The following is a 21,559-nucleotide window of genomic DNA, read 5'->3' as shown; positions in this document are numbered from 1 at the left end:
TTACTCAAAACTTACGGTGGTCCACTTTACCCCACACATGTGGGGTAAAGTAGACTATTGGAGGTGCTTTTAAATCAAAAAAAATTTATGTAAGAAAGCAAGCAATCAATAAAAGGGCACTTCAAAAATGATCGAAATACCTTAGAGTTAACTCTCAAAACAAACAAGTCAAACGTTTTGATGAAATCAGTGAATTGTAACGATTTAAGCCTTAGGTGGTCCGCTTTACCCCACCCTCCCCTACATTAAATCAAGAAGCTACCATCGCAAAACTACATCATAAACCTACCCTGAACTATGGCTTGCAACGAGACCTAGGTTATGACTGCCTACAGTCTAAATTTGGACAGATTCCATGTGCTGTAGGCCTACTCAGTTTTCTATAACAACTGCCTAAACTTTACAACAACGTTTTAGCTTAAAATTTTAGGACAAATAGGCCTACTCCAAAATACCAAAAATTCAAACCCACACAAAACTTACAACTTAGCCTAGACCTGGAACCAGCTATCGCCAAAACAATAAGAAACTAGTCCACATCGACGTCATATGCGCATTGGACCGGAAATTTTCTTACTTTTTTTAATATGACGCATTGAGTGCGACACGGTAACAATCGCCGTTGTGACCGCTCAAAATCGTCTTTCCATTGGGAAGTGATGCCTTAAGGTCCACAGCTGAATCATGGGCGGATATATGAGAGGCCCCTAAAAAGTTTGAAGCTCGGTTTTAATTCCAACAGTAATGAAGCGCTTTCGTACAAAGAAATGTCCGTTATACATGAAGCACTTTCACGATTTGATTCCGGGAGGAATCAACGCTTGATATACAGCTTTGGAAAAATTGAAACGTTCAAAATATTGATTTCCACTTCACGTAAAAGTAGCGCTTTGAAAATGAAAATAATACAAACTTTCTTTACCTCAACCCGTTCTCGTAGTGTAGCGGTTATCACGTTCGCCTAACACGCGAAAGGTCCCCAGTTCGATCCTGGGCGAGAACATGTTTAAAATTTATTTGCGCAATAAAATATCAGACTTAATGGAAAGAATTCAAATAAAATTCACTTGCTATTTCTATGTTCTTTCGATGTTTTGCTTCGGTGGTGTAAAGGTTATCACGTTCGCCTCACACGTGAAAGTTTTCGAGATAGGTCGAAGAAAACGAAAGGTTAATCTTTTCAAAAAGTTTATAAACCACAAGTATCGTTTTCAAAGTTTCACGTTCAAGAATCTCCCGTCCCTGGGTGGGCATGAACCACCAACCTTTCGGTTAACAGCCGAACGCGCTAACCGATTGCGCCACAGAGACTTATCTATGCTGATTAATCGTCTTCTTCATTGTAGGATTGGTAATGCAGCAGAAGTAATTCATAAGCCTTATTTGCTTGATTTAAATGATCGAGTTATGTTAAGTTCGAGTTCGCAGCCTTGGCCAATACTAGGCTCTTTTCTAGGCGAAGCCAAACCTTGAAAAACCAAAATACTTGAATTTTTATTCCAACATCGTGACACTTTCTTTAATAATATTTCAAACGTGGCAAACATTTTTATCCGGTTGAAATTTTCTAATGTCTCTTTTGTTCAAGGAATATAGCTTGTCGTCAGCAAAATATTGTTGTTTAAAATGTAGCAAACTGTTATAAAACGTTTTTAACCAATTCATGAATCCATTATATTAATGCACTCATACGACGCCAAAGCACATTAAAGTAGGCATGTATTCAACTGCTCGAATAAAACCGCCGTTTTAGCGAGGGACTTTCGCCTACGACCATACCACGTTGAGTACACCCCATCTCGTCCGATCTGGGAAGTTAAGCAACGTCGGGCCCGGTTAGTACTTGGATGGGTGACCGCCTGGGAATACCGGGTGTTGTAGGCTTTTCGTTATTTTCTAATTTTCCAACGTTTTTGTCTGCATTTTCATTTTCCGGATGAGCTTTTCAAAAGTCAAACTATGTTTTAATTTCTAATCAATATCATTTTTGAACATGTTTTATATTAGATATTTTTATTTTGTAAATACTCTATATATATTTATATTGTTTCCAAATTGAAGACAATCGAGACGAAGATCAGAACGAACAAACATAGTTGGACAAGGTGAATGACGCTGACCCCAACAAATCCGGGATAAGTCACTCACTCACTCACTCAACGGAGTTGTGGACAATGATAAGGGCCCCCACGACGAGGTTTTCAACAGGGTCGGAACCAGTGGGGACGCGCAATCACCACCTAAAACGGAAAACATCGCGGAAGATGCTCAACCCACCTAAACCGAGTGCGCGACATTACCCTAACCTACCTGCCTAATTTTTTAACTATGGGCTGCGTGACCTACTTTTTAAAATCGCATTTGGTCCAGAAAAGAGTTTATTTTATGTGTTCTCCAGCGTATCAGTATAATAAATAGGTTATACGTATCCACTGACCAAAGCGTGCTCTGCTACTAGACAGACGCTTTGCCACTAAACCATGGCCCCGTACGTTCATCATTTCTCAGATTGCTCTTGTCAAAGTCGAAGTTTTATTGACCTCATATTGATTAAGCCTGACCAGTTTCACTTGATTAATGTTTTTTTGCAGTTTGCAAAAATATATTATCAGCACACAGTATCGTAACCGCCTCTATAGCTCAGGGGTTAGAGCACTGGTCTTGTAAACCAGGGGTCGTGAGTTCCATTCTCACTGGAGACTCTTCTACTTACAACGTTACGTTGTGTTGTCAGCTTTAAATGGAGTTTTAGCAAGACACAAAAAAAATCAATTTACATGCACAGCATAAAGTCGTCATAATGTTTTCCTCACCATTTTATGGTTGAAACCAGCGAGAATTTGGCTAACAGTCGATCGAGGTAATCCATCATAAAACTGAGATGTTATTCATGCAATGCGAGCTAGATGTTCAGAATGTTAACGCACAAGTTGCACTGCACAAGTCTCCCTGACATGTGGTTTCAAGTGCCCGACTCATTGCATATTTTCAATATTCTCCTTGTAGTTGACTCAATGACATTCGAAAGGAAGCTTTCAGCGCAAATATTTTGCAATAAACTGGTTTCTACTCGCGTTTGGTCACATAATCACAACTTTAAAACATCAATAAATTGAATCTTTCTCCCCCCTGTCGTTCCTCCGTATAGTTTTGGTTATCAGGTTCGTCTAAATTCTAAGAGCGGTGCAACTGCTATTTTAACCAGTTCACCATACAAGAAGCAGTTGGCTGCAACGAATCGTAGCCAATCCGCGGTATCTGGCAACAGTAGTAAAACAAGTTCATCGAAAAAGCGTTCTATGAAGAAAGCTAAGGTTTCCAGGTCATCAATGCAGCAGAAGGACACAGTCGATGAAAGTGATAACAACGTAGATGCAGAATGCTTTTACTGCAACAAAATGTATTCCAAATCGTCCGAGAATGATGGGTGGATCCAGTGCTCCAAATGCATGCGATGGGCGCAGGAAGCCTGCTCTGGGTGTAATGAAGAAGATGACAACTTTATTTGTGAATTATGTTTTTAAAAATTGATGGTGAACTGCGATTACTTTTATAACTACTTCGATTATGATGACAATTTGTAATGAAATTGATTGTGACGTGGAACAGATTGCCTTGTTTACTCAAAACTTACGGTGGTCCACTTTACCCCACACATGTGGGGTAAAGTAGACTATTGGAGGTGCTTTTAAATCAAAAAAAATTTATGTAAGAAAGCAAGCAATCAATAAAAGGGCACTTCAAAAATGATCGAAATACCTTAGAGTTAACTCTCAAAACAAACAAGTCAAACGTTTTGATGAAATCAGTGAATTGTAACGATTTAAGCCTTAGGTGGTCCGCTTTACCCCACCCTCCCCTACATTAAATCAAGAAGCTACCATCGCAAAACTACATCATAAACCTACCCTGAACTATGGCTTGCAACGAGACCTAGGTTATGACTGCCTACAGTCTAAATTTGGACAGATTCCATGTGCTGTAGGCCTACTCAGTTTTCTATAACAACTGCCTAAACTTTACAACAACGTTTTAGCTTAAAATTTTAGGACAAATAGGCCTACTCCAAAATACCAAAAATTCAAACCCACACAAAACTTACAACTTAGCCTAGACCTGGAACCAGCTATCGCCAAAACAATAAGAAACTAGTCCACATCGACGTCATATGCGCATTGGACCGGAAATTTTCTTACTTTTTTTAATATGACGCATTGAGTGCGACACGGTAACAATCGCCGTTGTGACCGCTCAAAATCGTCTTTCCATTGGGAAGTGATGCCTTAAGGTCCACAGCTGAATCATGGGCGGATATATGAGAGGCCCCTAAAAAGTTTGAAGCTCGGTTTTAATTCCAACAGTAATGAAGCGCTTTCGTACAAAGAAATGTCCGTTATACATGAAGCACTTTCACGATTTGATTCCGGGAGGAATCAACGCTTGATATACAGCTTTGGAAAAATTGAAACGTTCAAAATATTGATTTCCACTTCACGTAAAAGTAGCGCTTTGAAAATGAAAATAATACAAACTTTCTTTACCTCAACCCGTTCTCGTAGTGTAGCGGTTATCACGTTCGCCTAACACGCGAAAGGTCCCCAGTTCGATCCTGGGCGAGAACATGTTTAAAATTTATTTGCGCAATAAAATATCAGACTTAATGGAAAGAATTCAAATAAAATTCACTTGCTATTTCTATGTTCTTTCGATGTTTTGCTTCGGTGGTGTAAAGGTTATCACGTTCGCCTCACACGTGAAAGTTTTCGAGATAGGTCGAAGAAAACGAAAGGTTAATCTTTTCAAAAAGTTTATAAACCACAAGTATCGTTTTCAAAGTTTCACGTTCAAGAATCTCCCGTCCCTGGGTGGGCATGAACCACCAACCTTTCGGTTAACAGCCGAACGCGCTAACCGATTGCGCCACAGAGACTTATCTATGCTGATTAATCGTCTTCTTCATTGTAGGATTGGTAATGCAGCAGAAGTAATTCATAAGCCTTATTTGCTTGATTTAAATGATCGAGTTATGTTAAGTTCGAGTTCGCAGCCTTGGCCAATACTAGGCTCTTTTCTAGGCGAAGCCAAACCTTGAAAAACCAAAATACTTGAATTTTTATTCCAACATCGTGACACTTTCTTTAATAATATTTCAAACGTGGCAAACATTTTTATCCGGTTGAAATTTTCTAATGTCTCTTTTGTTCAAGGAATATAGCTTGTCGTCAGCAAAATATTGTTGTTTAAAATGTAGCAAACTGTTATAAAACGTTTTTAACCAATTCATGAATCCATTATATTAATGCACTCATACGACGCCAAAGCACATTAAAGTAGGCATGTATTCAACTGCTCGAATAAAACCGCCGTTTTAGCGAGGGACTTTCGCCTACGACCATACCACGTTGAGTACACCCCATCTCGTCCGATCTGGGAAGTTAAGCAACGTCGGGCCCGGTTAGTACTTGGATGGGTGACCGCCTGGGAATACCGGGTGTTGTAGGCTTTTCGTTATTTTCTAATTTTCCAACGTTTTTGTCTGCATTTTCATTTTCCGGATGAGCTTTTCAAAAGTCAAACTATGTTTTAATTTCTAATCAATATCATTTTTGAACATGTTTTATATTAGATATTTTTATTTTGTAAATACTCTATATATATTTATATTGTTTCCAAATTGAAGACAATCGAGACGAAGATCAGAACGAACAAACATAGTTGGACAAGGTGAATGACGCTGACCCCAACAAATCCGGGATAAGTCACTCACTCACTCACTCAACGGAGTTGTGGACAATGATAAGGGCCCCCACGACGAGGTTTTCAACAGGGTCGGAACCAGTGGGGACGCGCAATCACCACCTAAAACGGAAAACATCGCGGAAGATGCTCAACCCACCTAAACCGAGTGCGCGACATTACCCTAACCTACCTGCCTAATTTTTTAACTATGGGCTGCGTGACCTACTTTTTAAAATCGCATTTGGTCCAGAAAAGAGTTTATTTTATGTGTTCTCCAGCGTATCAGTATAATAAATAGGTTATACGTATCCACTGACCAAAGCGTGCTCTGCTACTAGACAGACGCTTTGCCACTAAACCATGGCCCCGTACGTTCATCATTTCTCAGATTGCTCTTGTCAAAGTCGAAGTTTTATTGACCTCATATTGATTAAGCCTGACCAGTTTCACTTGATTAATGTTTTTTTGCAGTTTGCAAAAATATATTATCAGCACACAGTATCGTAACCGCCTCTATAGCTCAGGGGTTAGAGCACTGGTCTTGTAAACCAGGGGTCGTGAGTTCCATTCTCACTGGAGACTCTTCTACTTACAACGTTACGTTGTGTTGTCAGCTTTAAATGGAGTTTTAGCAAGACACAAAAAAAATCAATTTACATGCACAGCATAAAGTCGTCATAATGTTTTCCTCACCATTTTATGGTTGAAACCAGCGAGAATTTGGCTAACAGTCGATCGAGGTAATCCATCATAAAACTGAGATGTTATTCATGCAATGCGAGCTAGATGTTCAGAATGTTAACGCACAAGTTGCACTGCACAAGTCTCCCTGACATGTGGTTTCAAGTGCCCGACTCATTGCATATTTTCAATATTCTCCTTGTAGTTGACTCAATGACATTCGAAAGGAAGCTTTCAGCGCAAATATTTTGCAATAAACTGGTTTCTACTCGCGTTTGGTCACATAATCACAACTTTAAAACATCAATAAATTGAATCTTTCTCCCCCCTGTCGTTCCTCCGTATAGTTTTGGTTATCAGGTTCGTCTAAATTCTAAGAGCGGTGCAACTGCTATTTTAACCAGTTCACCATACAAGAAGCAGTTGGCTGCAACGAATCGTAGCCAATCCGCGGTATCTGGCAACAGTAGTAAAACAAGTTCATCGAAAAAGCGTTCTATGAAGAAAGCTAAGGTTTCCAGGTCATCAATGCAGCAGAAGGACACAGTCGATGAAAGTGATAACAACGTAGATGCAGAATGCTTTTACTGCAACAAAATGTATTCCAAATCGTCCGAGAATGATGGGTGGATCCAGTGCTCCAAATGCATGCGATGGGCGCAGGAAGCCTGCTCTGGGTGTAATGAAGAAGATGACAACTTTATTTGTGAATTATGTTTTTAAAAATTGATGGTGAACTGCGATTACTTTTATAACTACTTCGATTATGATGACAATTTGTAATGAAATTGATTGTGACGTGGAACAGATTGCCTTGTTTACTCAAAACTTACGGTGGTCCACTTTACCCCACACATGTGGGGTAAAGTAGACTATTGGAGGTGCTTTTAAATCAAAAAAAATTTATGTAAGAAAGCAAGCAATCAATAAAAGGGCACTTCAAAAATGATCGAAATACCTTAGAGTTAACTCTCAAAACAAACAAGTCAAACGTTTTGATGAAATCAGTGAATTGTAACGATTTAAGCCTTAGGTGGTCCGCTTTACCCCACCCTCCCCTACATTAAATCAAGAAGCTACCATCGCAAAACTACATCATAAACCTACCCTGAACTATGGCTTGCAACGAGACCTAGGTTATGACTGCCTACAGTCTAAATTTGGACAGATTCCATGTGCTGTAGGCCTACTCAGTTTTCTATAACAACTGCCTAAACTTTACAACAACGTTTTAGCTTAAAATTTTAGGACAAATAGGCCTACTCCAAAATACCAAAAATTCAAACCCACACAAAACTTACAACTTAGCCTAGACCTGGAACCAGCTATCGCCAAAACAATAAGAAACTAGTCCACATCGACGTCATATGCGCATTGGACCGGAAATTTTCTTACTTTTTTTAATATGACGCATTGAGTGCGACACGGTAACAATCGCCGTTGTGACCGCTCAAAATCGTCTTTCCATTGGGAAGTGATGCCTTAAGGTCCACAGCTGAATCATGGGCGGATATATGAGAGGCCCCTAAAAAGTTTGAAGCTCGGTTTTAATTCCAACAGTAATGAAGCGCTTTCGTACAAAGAAATGTCCGTTATACATGAAGCACTTTCACGATTTGATTCCGGGAGGAATCAACGCTTGATATACAGCTTTGGAAAAATTGAAACGTTCAAAATATTGATTTCCACTTCACGTAAAAGTAGCGCTTTGAAAATGAAAATAATACAAACTTTCTTTACCTCAACCCGTTCTCGTAGTGTAGCGGTTATCACGTTCGCCTAACACGCGAAAGGTCCCCAGTTCGATCCTGGGCGAGAACATGTTTAAAATTTATTTGCGCAATAAAATATCAGACTTAATGGAAAGAATTCAAATAAAATTCACTTGCTATTTCTATGTTCTTTCGATGTTTTGCTTCGGTGGTGTAAAGGTTATCACGTTCGCCTCACACGTGAAAGTTTTCGAGATAGGTCGAAGAAAACGAAAGGTTAATCTTTTCAAAAAGTTTATAAACCACAAGTATCGTTTTCAAAGTTTCACGTTCAAGAATCTCCCGTCCCTGGGTGGGCATGAACCACCAACCTTTCGGTTAACAGCCGAACGCGCTAACCGATTGCGCCACAGAGACTTATCTATGCTGATTAATCGTCTTCTTCATTGTAGGATTGGTAATGCAGCAGAAGTAATTCATAAGCCTTATTTGCTTGATTTAAATGATCGAGTTATGTTAAGTTCGAGTTCGCAGCCTTGGCCAATACTAGGCTCTTTTCTAGGCGAAGCCAAACCTTGAAAAACCAAAATACTTGAATTTTTATTCCAACATCGTGACACTTTCTTTAATAATATTTCAAACGTGGCAAACATTTTTATCCGGTTGAAATTTTCTAATGTCTCTTTTGTTCAAGGAATATAGCTTGTCGTCAGCAAAATATTGTTGTTTAAAATGTAGCAAACTGTTATAAAACGTTTTTAACCAATTCATGAATCCATTATATTAATGCACTCATACGACGCCAAAGCACATTAAAGTAGGCATGTATTCAACTGCTCGAATAAAACCGCCGTTTTAGCGAGGGACTTTCGCCTACGACCATACCACGTTGAGTACACCCCATCTCGTCCGATCTGGGAAGTTAAGCAACGTCGGGCCCGGTTAGTACTTGGATGGGTGACCGCCTGGGAATACCGGGTGTTGTAGGCTTTTCGTTATTTTCTAATTTTCCAACGTTTTTGTCTGCATTTTCATTTTCCGGATGAGCTTTTCAAAAGTCAAACTATGTTTTAATTTCTAATCAATATCATTTTTGAACATGTTTTATATTAGATATTTTTATTTTGTAAATACTCTATATATATTTATATTGTTTCCAAATTGAAGACAATCGAGACGAAGATCAGAACGAACAAACATAGTTGGACAAGGTGAATGACGCTGACCCCAACAAATCCGGGATAAGTCACTCACTCACTCACTCAACGGAGTTGTGGACAATGATAAGGGCCCCCACGACGAGGTTTTCAACAGGGTCGGAACCAGTGGGGACGCGCAATCACCACCTAAAACGGAAAACATCGCGGAAGATGCTCAACCCACCTAAACCGAGTGCGCGACATTACCCTAACCTACCTGCCTAATTTTTTAACTATGGGCTGCGTGACCTACTTTTTAAAATCGCATTTGGTCCAGAAAAGAGTTTATTTTATGTGTTCTCCAGCGTATCAGTATAATAAATAGGTTATACGTATCCACTGACCAAAGCGTGCTCTGCTACTAGACAGACGCTTTGCCACTAAACCATGGCCCCGTACGTTCATCATTTCTCAGATTGCTCTTGTCAAAGTCGAAGTTTTATTGACCTCATATTGATTAAGCCTGACCAGTTTCACTTGATTAATGTTTTTTTGCAGTTTGCAAAAATATATTATCAGCACACAGTATCGTAACCGCCTCTATAGCTCAGGGGTTAGAGCACTGGTCTTGTAAACCAGGGGTCGTGAGTTCCATTCTCACTGGAGACTCTTCTACTTACAACGTTACGTTGTGTTGTCAGCTTTAAATGGAGTTTTAGCAAGACACAAAAAAAATCAATTTACATGCACAGCATAAAGTCGTCATAATGTTTTCCTCACCATTTTATGGTTGAAACCAGCGAGAATTTGGCTAACAGTCGATCGAGGTAATCCATCATAAAACTGAGATGTTATTCATGCAATGCGAGCTAGATGTTCAGAATGTTAACGCACAAGTTGCACTGCACAAGTCTCCCTGACATGTGGTTTCAAGTGCCCGACTCATTGCATATTTTCAATATTCTCCTTGTAGTTGACTCAATGACATTCGAAAGGAAGCTTTCAGCGCAAATATTTTGCAATAAACTGGTTTCTACTCGCGTTTGGTCACATAATCACAACTTTAAAACATCAATAAATTGAATCTTTCTCCCCCCTGTCGTTCCTCCGTATAGTTTTGGTTATCAGGTTCGTCTAAATTCTAAGAGCGGTGCAACTGCTATTTTAACCAGTTCACCATACAAGAAGCAGTTGGCTGCAACGAATCGTAGCCAATCCGCGGTATCTGGCAACAGTAGTAAAACAAGTTCATCGAAAAAGCGTTCTATGAAGAAAGCTAAGGTTTCCAGGTCATCAATGCAGCAGAAGGACACAGTCGATGAAAGTGATAACAACGTAGATGCAGAATGCTTTTACTGCAACAAAATGTATTCCAAATCGTCCGAGAATGATGGGTGGATCCAGTGCTCCAAATGCATGCGATGGGCGCAGGAAGCCTGCTCTGGGTGTAATGAAGAAGATGACAACTTTATTTGTGAATTATGTTTTTAAAAATTGATGGTGAACTGCGATTACTTTTATAACTACTTCGATTATGATGACAATTTGTAATGAAATTGATTGTGACGTGGAACAGATTGCCTTGTTTACTCAAAACTTACGGTGGTCCACTTTACCCCACACATGTGGGGTAAAGTAGACTATTGGAGGTGCTTTTAAATCAAAAAAAATTTATGTAAGAAAGCAAGCAATCAATAAAAGGGCACTTCAAAAATGATCGAAATACCTTAGAGTTAACTCTCAAAACAAACAAGTCAAACGTTTTGATGAAATCAGTGAATTGTAACGATTTAAGCCTTAGGTGGTCCGCTTTACCCCACCCTCCCCTACATTAAATCAAGAAGCTACCATCGCAAAACTACATCATAAACCTACCCTGAACTATGGCTTGCAACGAGACCTAGGTTATGACTGCCTACAGTCTAAATTTGGACAGATTCCATGTGCTGTAGGCCTACTCAGTTTTCTATAACAACTGCCTAAACTTTACAACAACGTTTTAGCTTAAAATTTTAGGACAAATAGGCCTACTCCAAAATACCAAAAATTCAAACCCACACAAAACTTACAACTTAGCCTAGACCTGGAACCAGCTATCGCCAAAACAATAAGAAACTAGTCCACATCGACGTCATATGCGCATTGGACCGGAAATTTTCTTACTTTTTTTAATATGACGCATTGAGTGCGACACGGTAACAATCGCCGTTGTGACCGCTCAAAATCGTCTTTCCATTGGGAAGTGATGCCTTAAGGTCCACAGCTGAATCATGGGCGGATATATGAGAGGCCCCTAAAAAGTTTGAAGCTCGGTTTTAATTCCAACAGTAATGAAGCGCTTTCGTACAAAGAAATGTCCGTTATACATGAAGCACTTTCACGATTTGATTCCGGGAGGAATCAACGCTTGATATACAGCTTTGGAAAAATTGAAACGTTCAAAATATTGATTTCCACTTCACGTAAAAGTAGCGCTTTGAAAATGAAAATAATACAAACTTTCTTTACCTCAACCCGTTCTCGTAGTGTAGCGGTTATCACGTTCGCCTAACACGCGAAAGGTCCCCAGTTCGATCCTGGGCGAGAACATGTTTAAAATTTATTTGCGCAATAAAATATCAGACTTAATGGAAAGAATTCAAATAAAATTCACTTGCTATTTCTATGTTCTTTCGATGTTTTGCTTCGGTGGTGTAAAGGTTATCACGTTCGCCTCACACGTGAAAGTTTTCGAGATAGGTCGAAGAAAACGAAAGGTTAATCTTTTCAAAAAGTTTATAAACCACAAGTATCGTTTTCAAAGTTTCACGTTCAAGAATCTCCCGTCCCTGGGTGGGCATGAACCACCAACCTTTCGGTTAACAGCCGAACGCGCTAACCGATTGCGCCACAGAGACTTATCTATGCTGATTAATCGTCTTCTTCATTGTAGGATTGGTAATGCAGCAGAAGTAATTCATAAGCCTTATTTGCTTGATTTAAATGATCGAGTTATGTTAAGTTCGAGTTCGCAGCCTTGGCCAATACTAGGCTCTTTTCTAGGCGAAGCCAAACCTTGAAAAACCAAAATACTTGAATTTTTATTCCAACATCGTGACACTTTCTTTAATAATATTTCAAACGTGGCAAACATTTTTATCCGGTTGAAATTTTCTAATGTCTCTTTTGTTCAAGGAATATAGCTTGTCGTCAGCAAAATATTGTTGTTTAAAATGTAGCAAACTGTTATAAAACGTTTTTAACCAATTCATGAATCCATTATATTAATGCACTCATACGACGCCAAAGCACATTAAAGTAGGCATGTATTCAACTGCTCGAATAAAACCGCCGTTTTAGCGAGGGACTTTCGCCTACGACCATACCACGTTGAGTACACCCCATCTCGTCCGATCTGGGAAGTTAAGCAACGTCGGGCCCGGTTAGTACTTGGATGGGTGACCGCCTGGGAATACCGGGTGTTGTAGGCTTTTCGTTATTTTCTAATTTTCCAACGTTTTTGTCTGCATTTTCATTTTCCGGATGAGCTTTTCAAAAGTCAAACTATGTTTTAATTTCTAATCAATATCATTTTTGAACATGTTTTATATTAGATATTTTTATTTTGTAAATACTCTATATATATTTATATTGTTTCCAAATTGAAGACAATCGAGACGAAGATCAGAACGAACAAACATAGTTGGACAAGGTGAATGACGCTGACCCCAACAAATCCGGGATAAGTCACTCACTCACTCACTCAACGGAGTTGTGGACAATGATAAGGGCCCCCACGACGAGGTTTTCAACAGGGTCGGAACCAGTGGGGACGCGCAATCACCACCTAAAACGGAAAACATCGCGGAAGATGCTCAACCCACCTAAACCGAGTGCGCGACATTACCCTAACCTACCTGCCTAATTTTTTAACTATGGGCTGCGTGACCTACTTTTTAAAATCGCATTTGGTCCAGAAAAGAGTTTATTTTATGTGTTCTCCAGCGTATCAGTATAATAAATAGGTTATACGTATCCACTGACCAAAGCGTGCTCTGCTACTAGACAGACGCTTTGCCACTAAACCATGGCCCCGTACGTTCATCATTTCTCAGATTGCTCTTGTCAAAGTCGAAGTTTTATTGACCTCATATTGATTAAGCCTGACCAGTTTCACTTGATTAATGTTTTTTTGCAGTTTGCAAAAATATATTATCAGCACACAGTATCGTAACCGCCTCTATAGCTCAGGGGTTAGAGCACTGGTCTTGTAAACCAGGGGTCGTGAGTTCCATTCTCACTGGAGACTCTTCTACTTACAACGTTACGTTGTGTTGTCAGCTTTAAATGGAGTTTTAGCAAGACACAAAAAAAATCAATTTACATGCACAGCATAAAGTCGTCATAATGTTTTCCTCACCATTTTATGGTTGAAACCAGCGAGAATTTGGCTAACAGTCGATCGAGGTAATCCATCATAAAACTGAGATGTTATTCATGCAATGCGAGCTAGATGTTCAGAATGTTAACGCACAAGTTGCACTGCACAAGTCTCCCTGACATGTGGTTTCAAGTGCCCGACTCATTGCATATTTTCAATATTCTCCTTGTAGTTGACTCAATGACATTCGAAAGGAAGCTTTCAGCGCAAATATTTTGCAATAAACTGGTTTCTACTCGCGTTTGGTCACATAATCACAACTTTAAAACATCAATAAATTGAATCTTTCTCCCCCCTGTCGTTCCTCCGTATAGTTTTGGTTATCAGGTTCGTCTAAATTCTAAGAGCGGTGCAACTGCTATTTTAACCAGTTCACCATACAAGAAGCAGTTGGCTGCAACGAATCGTAGCCAATCCGCGGTATCTGGCAACAGTAGTAAAACAAGTTCATCGAAAAAGCGTTCTATGAAGAAAGCTAAGGTTTCCAGGTCATCAATGCAGCAGAAGGACACAGTCGATGAAAGTGATAACAACGTAGATGCAGAATGCTTTTACTGCAACAAAATGTATTCCAAATCGTCCGAGAATGATGGGTGGATCCAGTGCTCCAAATGCATGCGATGGGCGCAGGAAGCCTGCTCTGGGTGTAATGAAGAAGATGACAACTTTATTTGTGAATTATGTTTTTAAAAATTGATGGTGAACTGCGATTACTTTTATAACTACTTCGATTATGATGACAATTTGTAATGAAATTGATTGTGACGTGGAACAGATTGCCTTGTTTACTCAAAACTTACGGTGGTCCACTTTACCCCACACATGTGGGGTAAAGTAGACTATTGGAGGTGCTTTTAAATCAAAAAAAATTTATGTAAGAAAGCAAGCAATCAATAAAAGGGCACTTCAAAAATGATCGAAATACCTTAGAGTTAACTCTCAAAACAAACAAGTCAAACGTTTTGATGAAATCAGTGAATTGTAACGATTTAAGCCTTAGGTGGTCCGCTTTACCCCACCCTCCCCTACATTAAATCAAGAAGCTACCATCGCAAAACTACATCATAAACCTACCCTGAACTATGGCTTGCAACGAGACCTAGGTTATGACTGCCTACAGTCTAAATTTGGACAGATTCCATGTGCTGTAGGCCTACTCAGTTTTCTATAACAACTGCCTAAACTTTACAACAACGTTTTAGCTTAAAATTTTAGGACAAATAGGCCTACTCCAAAATACCAAAAATTCAAACCCACACAAAACTTACAACTTAGCCTAGACCTGGAACCAGCTATCGCCAAAACAATAAGAAACTAGTCCACATCGACGTCATATGCGCATTGGACCGGAAATTTTCTTACTTTTTTTAATATGACGCATTGAGTGCGACACGGTAACAATCGCCGTTGTGACCGCTCAAAATCGTCTTTCCATTGGGAAGTGATGCCTTAAGGTCCACAGCTGAATCATGGGCGGATATATGAGAGGCCCCTAAAAAGTTTGAAGCTCGGTTTTAATTCCAACAGTAATGAAGCGCTTTCGTACAAAGAAATGTCCGTTATACATGAAGCACTTTCACGATTTGATTCCGGGAGGAATCAACGCTTGATATACAGCTTTGGAAAAATTGAAACGTTCAAAATATTGATTTCCACTTCACGTAAAAGTAGCGCTTTGAAAATGAAAATAATACAAACTTTCTTTACCTCAACCCGTTCTCGTAGTGTAGCGGTTATCACGTTCGCCTAACACGCGAAAGGTCCCCAGTTCGATCCTGGGCGAGAACATGTTTAAAATTTATTTGCGCAATAAAATATCAGACTTAATGGAAAGAATTCAAATAAAATTCACTTGCTATTTCTATGTTCTTTCGATGTTTTGCTTCGGTGGTGTAAAGGTTATCACGTTCGCCTCACACGTGAAAGTTTTCGAGATAGGTCGAAGAAAACGAAAGGTTAATCTTTTCAAAAAGTTTATAAACCACAAGTATCGTTTTCAAAGTTTCACGTTCAAGAATCTCCCGTCCCTGGGTGGGCATGAACCACCAACCTTTCGGTTAACAGCCGAACGCGCTAACCGATTGCGCCACAGAGACTTATCTATGCTGATTAATCGTCTTCTTCATTGTAGGATTGGTAATGCAGCAGAAGTAATTCATAAGCCTTATTTGCTTGATTTAAATGATCGAGTTATGTTAAGTTCGAGTTCGCAGCCTTGGCCAATACTAGGCTCTTTTCTAGGCGAAGCCAAACCTTGAAAAACCAAAATACTTGAATTTTTATTCCAACATCGTGACACTTTCTTTAATAATATTTCAAACGTGGCAAACATTTTTATCCGGTTGAAATTTTCTAATGTCTCTTTTGTTCAAGGAATATAGCTTGTCGTCAGCAAAATATTGTTGTTTAAAATGTAGCAAACTGTTATAAAACGTTTTTAACCAATTCATGAATCCATTATATTAATGCACTCATACGACGCCAAAGCACATTAAAGTAGGCATGTATTCAACTGCTCGAATAAAACCGCCGTTTTAGCGAGGGACTTTCGCCTACGACCATACCACGTTGAGTACACCCCATCTCGTCCGATCTGGGAAGTTAAGCAACGTCGGGCCCGGTTAGTACTTGGATGGGTGACCGCCTGGGAATACCGGGTGTTGTAGGCTTTTCGTTATTTTCTAATTTTCCAACGTTTTTGTCTGCATTTTCATTTTCCGGATGAGCTTTTCAAAAGTCAAACTATGTTTTAATTTCTAATCAATATCATTTTTGAACATGTTTTATATTAGATATTTTTATTTTGTAAATACTCTATATATATTTATATTGTTTCCAAATTGAAGACAATCGAGACGAAGATCAGAACGAACAAACATAGTTGGACAAGGTGAATGACGCTGACCCCAACAAATCCGGGATAAGTCACTCACTCACTCACTCAACGGAGTTGTGGACAATGATAAGGGCCCCCACGACGAGGTTTTCAACAGGGTCGGAACCAGTGGGGACGCGCAATCACCACCTAAAACGGAAAACATCGCGGAAGATGCTCAACCCACCTAAACCGAGTGCGCGACATTACCCTAACCTACCTGCCTAATTTTTTAACTATGGGCTGCGTGACCTACTTTTTAAAATCGCATTTGGTCCAGAAAAGAGTTTATTTTATGTGTTCTCCAGCGTATCAGTATAATAAATAGGTTATACGTATCCACTGACCAAAGCGTGCTCTGCTACTAGACAGACGCTTTGCCACTAAACCATGGCCCCGTACGTTCATCATTTCTCAGATTGCTCTTGTCAAAGTCGAAGTTTTATTGACCTCATATTGATTAAGCCTGACCAGTTTCACTTGATTAATGTTTTTTTGCAGTTTGCAAAAATATATTATCAGCACACAGTATCGTAACCGCCTCTATAGCTCAGGGGTTAGAGCACTGGTCTTGTAAACCAGGGGTCGTGAGTTCCATTCTCACTGGAGACTCTTCTACTTACAACGTTACGTTGTGTTGTCAGCTTTAAATGGAGTTTTAGCAAGACACAAAAAAAATCAATTTACATGCACAGCATAAAGTCGTCATAATGTTTTCCTCACCATTTTATGGTTGAAACCAGCGAGAATTTGGCTAACAGTCGATCGAGGTAATCCATCATAAAACTGAGATGTTATTCATGCAATGCGAGCTAGATGTTCAGAATGTTAACGCACAAGTTGCACTGCACAAGTCTCCCTGACATGTGGTTTCAAGTGCCCGACTCATTGCATATTTTCAATATTCTCCTTGTAGTTGACTCAATGACATTCGAAAGGAAGCTTTCAGCGCAAATATTTTGCAATAAACTGGTTTCTACTCGCGTTTGGTCACATAATCACAACTTTAAAACATCAATAAATTGAATCTTTCTCCCCCCTGTCGTTCCTCCGTATAGTTTTGGTTATCAGGTTCGTCTAAATTCTAAGAGCGGTGCAACTGCTATTTTAACCAGTTCACCATACAAGAAGCAGTTGGCTGCAACGAATCGTAGCCAATCCGCGGTATCTGGCAACAGTAGTAAAACAAGTTCATCGAAAAAGCGTTCTATGAAGAAAGCTAAGGTTTCCAGGTCATCAATGCAGCAGAAGGACACAGTCGATGAAAGTGATAACAACGTAGATGCAGAATGCTTTTACTGCAACAAAATGTATTCCAAATCGTCCGAGAATGATGGGTGGATCCAGTGCTCCAAATGCATGCGATGGGCGCAGGAAGCCTGCTCTGGGTGTAATGAAGAAGATGACAACTTTATTTGTGAATTATGTTTTTAAAAATTGATGGTGAACTGCGATTACTTTTATAACTACTTCGATTATGATGACAATTTGTAATGAAATTGATTGTGACGTGGAACAGATTGCCTTGTTTACTCAAAACTTACGGTGGTCCACTTTACCCCACACATGTGGGGTAAAGTAGACTATTGGAGGTGCTTTTAAATCAAAAAAAATTTATGTAAGAAAGCAAGCAATCAATAAAAGGGCACTTCAAAAATGATCGAAATACCTTAGAGTTAACTCTCAAAACAAACAAGTCAAACGTTTTGATGAAATCAGTGAATTGTAACGATTTAAGCCTTAGGTGGTCCGCTTTACCCCACCCTCCCCTACATTAAATCAAGAAGCTACCATCGCAAAACTACATCATAAACCTACCCTGAACTATGGCTTGCAACGAGACCTAGGTTATGACTGCCTACAGTCTAAATTTGGACAGATTCCATGTGCTGTAGGCCTACTCAGTTTTCTATAACAACTGCCTAAACTTTACAACAACGTTTTAGCTTAAAATTTTAGGACAAATAGGCCTACTCCAAAATACCAAAAATTCAAACCCACACAAAACTTACAACTTAGCCTAGACCTGGAACCAGCTATCGCCAAAACAATAAGAAACTAGTCCACATCGACGTCATATGCGCATTGGACCGGAAATTTTCTTACTTTTTTTAATATGACGCATTGAGTGCGACACGGTAACAATCGCCGTTGTGACCGCTCAAAATCGTCTTTCCATTGGGAAGTGATGCCTTAAGGTCCACAGCTGAATCATGGGCGGATATATGAGAGGCCCCTAAAAAGTTTGAAGCTCGGTTTTAATTCCAACAGTAATGAAGCGCTTTCGTACAAAGAAATGTCCGTTATACATGAAGCACTTTCACGATTTGATTCCGGGAGGAATCAACGCTTGATATACAGCTTTGGAAAAATTGAAACGTTCAAAATATTGATTTCCACTTCACGTAAAAGTAGCGCTTTGAAAATGAAAATAATACAAACTTTCTTTACCTCAACCCGTTCTCGTAGTGTAGCGGTTATCACGTTCGCCTAACACGCGAAAGGTCCCCAGTTCGATCCTGGGCGAGAACATGTTTAAAATTTATTTGCGCAATAAAATATCAGACTTAATGGAAAGAATTCAAATAAAATTCACTTGCTATTTCTATGTTCTTTCGATGTTTTGCTTCGGTGGTGTAAAGGTTATCACGTTCGCCTCACACGTGAAAGTTTTCGAGATAGGTCGAAGAAAACGAAAGGTTAATCTTTTCAAAAAGTTTATAAACCACAAGTATCGTTTTCAAAGTTTCACGTTCAAGAATCTCCCGTCCCTGGGTGGGCATGAACCACCAACCTTTCGGTTAACAGCCGAACGCGCTAACCGATTGCGCCACAGAGACTTATCTATGCTGATTAATCGTCTTCTTCATTGTAGGATTGGTAATGCAGCAGAAGTAATTCATAAGCCTTATTTGCTTGATTTAAATGATCGAGTTATGTTAAGTTCGAGTTCGCAGCCTTGGCCAATACTAGGCTCTTTTCTAGGCGAAGCCAAACCTTGAAAAACCAAAATACTTGAATTTTTATTCCAACATCGTGACACTTTCTTTAATAATATTTCAAACGTGGCAAACATTTTTATCCGGTTGAAATTTTCTAATGTCTCTTTTGTTCAAGGAATATAGCTTGTCGTCAGCAAAATATTGTTGTTTAAAATGTAGCAAACTGTTATAAAACGTTTTTAACCAATTCATGAATCCATTATATTAATGCACTCATACGACGCCAAAGCACATTAAAGTAGGCATGTATTCAACTGCTCGAATAAAACCGCCGTTTTAGCGAGGGACTTTCGCCTACGACCATACCACGTTGAGTACACCCCATCTCGTCCGATCTGGGAAGTTAAGCAACGTCGGGCCCGGTTAGTACTTGGATGGGTGACCGCCTGGGAATACCGGGTGTTGTAGGCTTTTCGTTATTTTCTAATTTTCCAACGTTTTTGTCTGCATTTTCATTTTCCGGATGAGCTTTTCAAAAGTCAAACTATGTTTTAATTTCTAATCAATATCATTTTTGAACATGTTTTATATTAGATATTTTTATTTTGTAAATACTCTATATATATTTATATTGTTTCCAAATTGAAGACAATCGAGACGAAGATCAGAACGAACAAACATAGTTGGACAAGGTGAATGACGCTGACCCCAACAAATCCGGGATAAGTCACTCACTCACTCACTCAACGGAGTTGTGGACAATGATAAGGGCCCCCACGACGAGGTTTTCAACAGGGTCGGAACCAGTGGGGACGCGCAATCACCACCTAAAACGGAAAACATCGCGGAAGATGCTCAACCCACCTAAACCGAGTGCGCGACATTACCCTAACCTACCTGCCTAATTTTTTAACTATGGGCTGCGTGACCTACTTTTTAAAATCGCATTTGGTCCAGAAAAGAGTTTATTTTATGTGTTCTCCAGCGTATCAGTATAATAAATAGGTTATACGTATCCACTGACCAAAGCGTGCTCTGCTACTAGACAGACGCTTTGCCACTAAACCATGGCCCCGTACGTTCATCATTTCTCAGATTGCTCTTGTCAAAGTCGAAGTTTTATTGACCTCATATTGATTAAGCCTGACCAGTTTCACTTGATTAATGTTTTTTTGCAGTTTGCAAAAATATATTATCAGCACACAGTATCGTAACCGCCTCTATAGCTCAGGGGTTAGAGCACTGGTCTTGTAAACCAGGGGTCGTGAGTTCCATTCTCACTGGAGACTCTTCTACTTACAACGTTACGTTGTGTTGTCAGCTTTAAATGGAGTTTTAGCAAGACACAAAAAAAATCAATTTACATGCACAGCATAAAGTCGTCATAATGTTTTCCTCACCATTTTATGGTTGAAACCAGCGAGAATTTGGCTAACAGTCGATCGAGGTAATCCATCATAAAACTGAGATGTTATTCATGCAATGCGAGCTAGATGTTCAGAATGTTAACGCACAAGTTGCACTGCACAAGTCTCCCTGACATGTGGTTTCAAGTGCCCGACTCATTGCATATTTTCAATATTCTCCTTGTAGTTGACTCAATGACATTCGAAAGGAAGCTTTCAGCGCAAATATTTTGCAATAAACTGGTTTCTACTCGCGTTTGGTCACATAATCACAACTTTAAAACATCAATAAATTGAATCTTTCTCCCCCCTGTCGTTCCTCCGTATAGTTTTGGTTATCAGGTTCGTCTAAATTCTAAGAGCGGTGCAACTGCTATTTTAACCAGTTCACCATACAAGAAGCAGTTGGCTGCAACGAATCGTAGCCAATCCGCGGTATCTGGCAACAGTAGTAAAACAAGTTCATCGAAAAAGCGTTCTATGAAGAAAGCTAAGGTTTCCAGGTCATCAATGCAGCAGAAGGACACAGTCGATGAAAGTGATAACAACGTAGATGCAGAATGCTTTTACTGCAACAAAATGTATTCCAAATCGTCCGAGAATGATGGGTGGATCCAGTGCTCCAAATGCATGCGATGGGCGCAG

General features: G+C 39.6%; 19 non-coding genes across 19 annotated transcripts; 18 read left to right on the top strand and 1 right to left on the bottom strand.

The window, feature by feature from the left end:
- Window positions 1-930: 930 nt before the first annotated feature.
- Window positions 931-1,003, top strand: Trnav-aac (transfer RNA valine (anticodon AAC)). Its single transcript has one exon. It is a non-coding gene; the product is annotated as a tRNA-Val (tRNA).
- A 762-nt stretch (window positions 1,004-1,765) lies between these two features.
- Window positions 1,766-1,884, top strand: LOC143472700 (5S ribosomal RNA). The gene has a single exon (XR_013120026.1). It is a non-coding gene; the product is annotated as a 5S ribosomal RNA (ribosomal RNA).
- Window positions 1,885-2,629: 745 nt separating this feature from the next.
- Trnat-ugu (transfer RNA threonine (anticodon UGU)) lies at window positions 2,630-2,702 on the top strand. Its single transcript has one exon. It is a non-coding gene; the product is annotated as a tRNA-Thr (tRNA).
- A 1,847-nt stretch (window positions 2,703-4,549) lies between these two features.
- Trnav-aac (transfer RNA valine (anticodon AAC)) lies at window positions 4,550-4,622 on the top strand. Its single transcript has one exon. It is a non-coding gene; the product is annotated as a tRNA-Val (tRNA).
- Window positions 4,623-5,384: 762 nt separating this feature from the next.
- LOC143472705 (5S ribosomal RNA) lies at window positions 5,385-5,503 on the top strand. The gene has a single exon (XR_013120030.1). It is a non-coding gene; the product is annotated as a 5S ribosomal RNA (ribosomal RNA).
- Window positions 5,504-6,248: 745 nt separating this feature from the next.
- Window positions 6,249-6,321, top strand: Trnat-ugu (transfer RNA threonine (anticodon UGU)). The gene has a single exon. It is a non-coding gene; the product is annotated as a tRNA-Thr (tRNA).
- Window positions 6,322-8,168: 1,847 nt separating this feature from the next.
- Trnav-aac (transfer RNA valine (anticodon AAC)) lies at window positions 8,169-8,241 on the top strand. Its single transcript has one exon. It is a non-coding gene; the product is annotated as a tRNA-Val (tRNA).
- A 762-nt stretch (window positions 8,242-9,003) lies between these two features.
- Window positions 9,004-9,122, top strand: LOC143472703 (5S ribosomal RNA). The gene has a single exon (XR_013120029.1). It is a non-coding gene; the product is annotated as a 5S ribosomal RNA (ribosomal RNA).
- Window positions 9,123-9,867: 745 nt separating this feature from the next.
- On the top strand, window positions 9,868-9,940 carry Trnat-ugu (transfer RNA threonine (anticodon UGU)). The gene has a single exon. It is a non-coding gene; the product is annotated as a tRNA-Thr (tRNA).
- A 1,847-nt stretch (window positions 9,941-11,787) lies between these two features.
- Trnav-aac (transfer RNA valine (anticodon AAC)) lies at window positions 11,788-11,860 on the top strand. The gene has a single exon. It is a non-coding gene; the product is annotated as a tRNA-Val (tRNA).
- Window positions 11,861-12,622: 762 nt separating this feature from the next.
- LOC143472702 (5S ribosomal RNA) lies at window positions 12,623-12,741 on the top strand. Its single transcript, XR_013120028.1, has one exon. It is a non-coding gene; the product is annotated as a 5S ribosomal RNA (ribosomal RNA).
- A 745-nt stretch (window positions 12,742-13,486) lies between these two features.
- On the top strand, window positions 13,487-13,559 carry Trnat-ugu (transfer RNA threonine (anticodon UGU)). The gene has a single exon. It is a non-coding gene; the product is annotated as a tRNA-Thr (tRNA).
- A 1,847-nt stretch (window positions 13,560-15,406) lies between these two features.
- Window positions 15,407-15,479, top strand: Trnav-aac (transfer RNA valine (anticodon AAC)). Its single transcript has one exon. It is a non-coding gene; the product is annotated as a tRNA-Val (tRNA).
- A 762-nt stretch (window positions 15,480-16,241) lies between these two features.
- Window positions 16,242-16,360, top strand: LOC143472701 (5S ribosomal RNA). The gene has a single exon (XR_013120027.1). It is a non-coding gene; the product is annotated as a 5S ribosomal RNA (ribosomal RNA).
- Window positions 16,361-17,105: 745 nt separating this feature from the next.
- Window positions 17,106-17,178, top strand: Trnat-ugu (transfer RNA threonine (anticodon UGU)). Its single transcript has one exon. It is a non-coding gene; the product is annotated as a tRNA-Thr (tRNA).
- Window positions 17,179-19,025: 1,847 nt separating this feature from the next.
- Trnav-aac (transfer RNA valine (anticodon AAC)) lies at window positions 19,026-19,098 on the top strand. The gene has a single exon. It is a non-coding gene; the product is annotated as a tRNA-Val (tRNA).
- A 234-nt stretch (window positions 19,099-19,332) lies between these two features.
- On the bottom strand, window positions 19,333-19,406 carry Trnan-guu (transfer RNA asparagine (anticodon GUU)). The gene has a single exon. It is a non-coding gene; the product is annotated as a tRNA-Asn (tRNA).
- Window positions 19,407-19,860: 454 nt separating this feature from the next.
- Window positions 19,861-19,979, top strand: LOC143472699 (5S ribosomal RNA). Its single transcript, XR_013120025.1, has one exon. It is a non-coding gene; the product is annotated as a 5S ribosomal RNA (ribosomal RNA).
- Window positions 19,980-20,724: 745 nt separating this feature from the next.
- Trnat-ugu (transfer RNA threonine (anticodon UGU)) lies at window positions 20,725-20,797 on the top strand. Its single transcript has one exon. It is a non-coding gene; the product is annotated as a tRNA-Thr (tRNA).
- The last annotated feature ends 762 nt before the right edge of the window (window positions 20,798-21,559 follow it).

This window comes from Clavelina lepadiformis, unplaced genomic scaffold, assembly GCF_947623445.1.
Source record: "Clavelina lepadiformis unplaced genomic scaffold, kaClaLepa1.1 scaffold_301, whole genome shotgun sequence".
Classification (NCBI taxonomy): Eukaryota; Metazoa; Chordata; class Ascidiacea; order Aplousobranchia; family Clavelinidae; genus Clavelina; species Clavelina lepadiformis.
The sequence above is the reverse complement of the archived record's forward strand: the minus strand, read 5'-3'. Positions and strand labels throughout refer to the sequence as shown.